The 4,542-nt window shown below is 39.2% G+C and overlaps 1 long non-coding RNA gene across 4 annotated transcripts; it reads right to left on the minus strand.

Annotated features, from left to right (window-relative positions):
* Positions 1-1,344: 1,344 nt before the first annotated feature.
* On the minus strand, positions 1,345-4,302 carry LOC126993360 (uncharacterized). Of its 4 annotated transcripts, none has more exons than XR_007747704.1 (4): positions 3,521-4,302; positions 2,592-2,668; positions 2,336-2,470; positions 1,345-2,032 (listed from the first exon to the last, which is right to left on the minus strand). It is a non-coding gene; the product is annotated as an uncharacterized LOC126993360 (long non-coding RNA). The 4 variants fall into 4 exon arrangements; XR_007747702.1 differs by lacking the exon at positions 3,521-4,302 and adding an exon at positions 2,849-2,943; XR_007747703.1 differs by lacking the exon at positions 3,521-4,302 and adding an exon at positions 2,842-2,943.
* Between the last annotated feature and the right edge of the window lie 240 nt (positions 4,303-4,542).

Here is a 4,542-nt window from a genome sequence, read left to right on the forward strand (position 1 = left end):
TGAAATGAAGAGATTGACAAATACCGGCTTTTCCTGGGCTTGTATTTGCAAAGCTATTTTTGCTATGGCTAGGTCGTAGGTGACAACCATGCAAGACTTGTTGGACTCCTCTGCTAATTTCTGTGACCTTTTCATTGTTTCAACAACGACAGCATTTGATGTGAGTGATTGGTTTATTTGTGGCAAATACCAAACTTTCATCTGTTTTCTACAGTCACAAACTCTCTCTGCATTCCATCCTGCCCACATTGGTGTATTTGGATTTTGCCACACATCCAACATCCAGAGAACATCTTTCTTCCATGACCCTAAGTCAACATTTTCCTCACTTGTCAGAAGTCTGATATCATCGGCAGCCAGTAACCCGGCGTTTTCTAGGCGTGGTTTTTTATGATAAGGCTGAATTTCAGAGCTTTCAGTTTCATAGGAACGCCGCCTTTTCTTGCTTAGGCCGACTCCAATTGTTGGCAGGGATGCTTTTGTTTTTGTTTCAGTAATATTCTCATGGTGAATTCTATCCGACTCTGGCTTTTGGGCTGAGGCTTTAGCTTCAACGAGCTGGTACGCTATGGCAACTGTATCATGAAGTGTGTCCTTGCCGCTCATAGTTTCAACAAATCGATCAAAGTTGTCCCAAGCTACTCCAGTTCCATATTCATTTCCTGAGTGCATACCAAACGGCATTGCGTTGTCATTATTTTTGACCGAAAATGTTAGTTCAGTTTCTATTTCTTCAGCCGTATGGTAACTGGCACAATGACCCATTCTGTTCAGCACTTCTATTACTTTTCTACACCCAGTCATGCTCTTCATAGCCAGAGCTGTAATCAGATGCTTTCCTGGTTTTTTCTTACCAGATGTTGCAGAAAATACTGCATCCTGACTAATAGCCCTGATTCGCCGCTGTTTTCCTGGTTGTTTCCATATTCTTGAGTCTGGACCACCAACTAAGTATTTGAAGAAGTCTTGGACTAACTCCGGGACATCAACTTCCCCACCAATTATATCTTGCATGGTCGGACTTGAAGGTATTTGCTTTTGTGGGGCTTTCATGATGGCTTCACGAAGTACCAATGCTGCATCTCTGATTTTCATTTTAATATCCATGAGTTTATCAAATTTGAAAGCAAGTGCTTCTTCTTTTGACATCTCAGACGAATGGACAATACTTCCACGTTTTGTCTTTCCCTTTTGAACCACGATCCTCTCACCAAAATGTTTGGTTAATTTTTCATCCAGCTTTTGTGCTGTTGGGGTTGCATGTTGAAAGTCCTCACCACCTATTTCATGAACAGTGGCTGTATAATAGGTGTTCAGGTCAGTTAACAAATGCACCTCGTGCTTCTCAATTACATTCTGTTCAATGTAAGATATCAATGAGTCAAAAGCCTCTCTATGAACTTCTTTCTCTCTGCTTATGTACCCTGTCCTTGGTTGATTTCCATTTTTGGACATTGCCCTTGCTTGACTCTGGTACAGTGAGCGACAGTTGGCGTGGTACCTCAATCCTTTTGCAACAAAATCCTGGTCTCTTATCTGTGTTAACAATTTTTCATCCCCTTTCATTTCAGCATATTCTTGAATGTTTGCAGCAAACTGGGCTGTCTCAGCTGAAACTAATTTTTGCTCCACGTTTTTAATTTTTTTTCTAGCCGATCCACAAAACAAGCACATCGGCTGGAAATCACATGTGCCCTCTTTCGATGTTGCTGCCGATTCGTTCAAGCTTAGTGATTGTTCTTCTTGGCTCATGTGACATGAAGGATTTTCTTGGCTCATGTGACACGAAGGTTTGGTTGCAGATCTGTGAGCCTTTGGTAATGCTGTAAATTTCCTATAGCACTCGTGGTGATAACCATGGATACTGTCTACTACAGTTGGCAGGGATATGTCAGCATATTTCAAGTTTTTTTTGTTTTCGTAGCATTAATATTTCCTTGCATTTTGCCAACTTGTCATCTTTGAAGCAAATGACTACCAAAATCTTGATACTTATCACTGCTCTTGATGTGTAAGGAACACAGCATTTCATCTGAAAAGTCACAACAGTACCCTTATCAGGCCACAGTCACTCTGTTTTCAATTATATTTGTTATCAACTGTCACAATTTCTAATTATATTGTAATATAACTGGTGCTTGGTTTTCATAATAATAAAGTGCTTTAAAGTTTGAAAAACTCACTGTACCCCGTTATTCACCCCGCCCGTGCATCCCTTACACCAAAAAAACATGTTTCATGCAGGGAACCCCAACAACAATAGTTTTACATGTATAGTGTATCACAATATAAAGCATTTTGCAAGAAAAAGTGTGCAGCGAGTTAAATGACTTACCAGGCGCAGATTTAGTGTTTTGATTGTCTGATAATTCATTGCTTTCCTGACCTGACGACAGTGACTGGATTGCTGGATGGTCTTGACTATTTGATGCAATCTTGTCTGTGCTGAGATCACCAGACAAATCATCACCTAAAAGTTATGATAAAGAACCTTTTAACATCGGCATTTCAAACTAGTAACAGTAATAAAAAAAAGTATAAAAAATACTCAGAATTTGATTCTTCTAAATTAGCAAAATGAAACCACTAACCTCCTGATATTACATCGCCCTCATCCATCGTCATAAACCGTGTTTTTAGATTTCCAAAGAAATCATACACATGTTCTCTGAAAAGTTCATCGAATGGTGTTAGGGTAGTACGTACATAGAAAGTTGTGGATATACCTTGATTTGAAGTGCTCCACGTATGTGTAAATAATGTTGCCGTCAAACAATAACTAACAAGCAAAAACAAAGTAAGTAGATGATAATATATTAAGCAAAACAAAATGGGAACTACCACTTACGCTTTGCATAACTACTCCGGCTTATGCGTTTGACACATGTCAGTTGACTACACCACACCATGCAGTTAACCACGACGTTGCTTGCACGACCCCTAGCGAGCCTTCCCTCTCGTTTGGTGCAAACCCAGGTACTGTTATCCTGGCCGTCACAGCACCAAGTAGCCACACAGTGCAGCCACAAAAAAAAACAGTTTAATAATAAAAACCACAGACAATCAACACTCTATAACTTAGATCACCAACTAGGAGCTCGTAGAACCCTGGGGGCTTCCGGCGACCATCACCAAGGGTTCTCCAAAAAATCGTAAAATAATCCTGTGCTATTACAGTATGACTTTTCACCAAGTCTATCATATTAGCTCATTTGATGCAATCTTGAATTCCAAACTCAGTATACATTGCTTAACAACTTTAAAAAAAACAGACGATCATATCTTGCATTAGAACACTATTAACAAGGGTGCCTTGGAAAATGAAAATTCATGGGAGGGGTTCCACCAAGGTTTGGAATCACTGCTCTTTAACGTATGATTTATATCACCGATACACCACCATATGTACATACCATGACACACACCCTATAAATAATCACAACAAGTATACCTATATACGCATACAATGATAGTATATATCAAAAAAAGATAACATAATACAAACAATGAAAATACTTACATACGGGAAATCCGAGAGTTGGTTCGTTGTACATGGCTGGAGAGGGCGAGACTGAGGAGCCGTGTTCAGCACACTCCCCACAATACCTCCCAATGAATTATTATACTAGCAATGAGACAATGAATCTGTGAATGAAGCCTGGCTTCAGATTATTTTTTTCTCTCATTGTAACCTGCCGTCTCGGATCAGCGGAAACACAAGACACGAGTTTGGTAGATAGGAGAACATCAAACAACCGAGTACCATTTAAGGCCGGTCAGCCCTGACAAATATCTGATTTTAGAGTAAGTTCTTAGGTAGGCATTTGTTAACAGAAAATTGTAAGAACATCATTTATTTCATTACCCCTACGAACCAGAGGGGGAAATTTGGGGGTCAGCAGACCCTAACTTACCACCCTTAAATCAAGTGAGTTTAAATGTCAGCATCAGTTTAACTATTTATTCTACCTATGGTAGAAATCTGAAAGTTGTAGGAACAGTTTTTGTTGTTGTTGTTGTTATCCTTAGGAACAAAGAGATGTAAATTTTGGGGGTCAGCTGACACTAACTTACCACCCTTTAATCATGTCAGTTAATATGTCAATATTAGTTAAGCTACTTATTCTACCTATGGTAGAAATCTGAATGTTGTACGAACAATTTATTTTATTTTACCCCTAGGAACTAAATGGGACACATTTTGGGGGTCAGCTGACTCCATCTTACCACCAGAAAAATAAGTCAGTTTTTACTCCAACATTACTTTTGTTACTTAAAGTAACTATATAATAAATATAAAAACTGTAACTCATAGTTGTCTTTTTACCTCACGGGGTCAAAATGGGCAAAATTTGGAGGTCATTGACCACATCTTATCACCTGATAATGTTGTCAGTTTTAGTCTCATTATCAATTTGGACAGATTAACTCTGTGCTACTGCATTTTGGTACGTGTAGCTCTTGGGGTAAGACATTTTTACCCCAAGGGCCAAAATCAGACTAAATTTGGAGGGCAGCTGACCCCCTTTTACCACCGAGAAA

This window comes from Eriocheir sinensis, unplaced genomic scaffold, assembly GCF_024679095.1.
Source record: "Eriocheir sinensis breed Jianghai 21 unplaced genomic scaffold, ASM2467909v1 Scaffold605, whole genome shotgun sequence".
Classification (NCBI taxonomy): Eukaryota; Metazoa; Arthropoda; class Malacostraca; order Decapoda; family Varunidae; genus Eriocheir; species Eriocheir sinensis.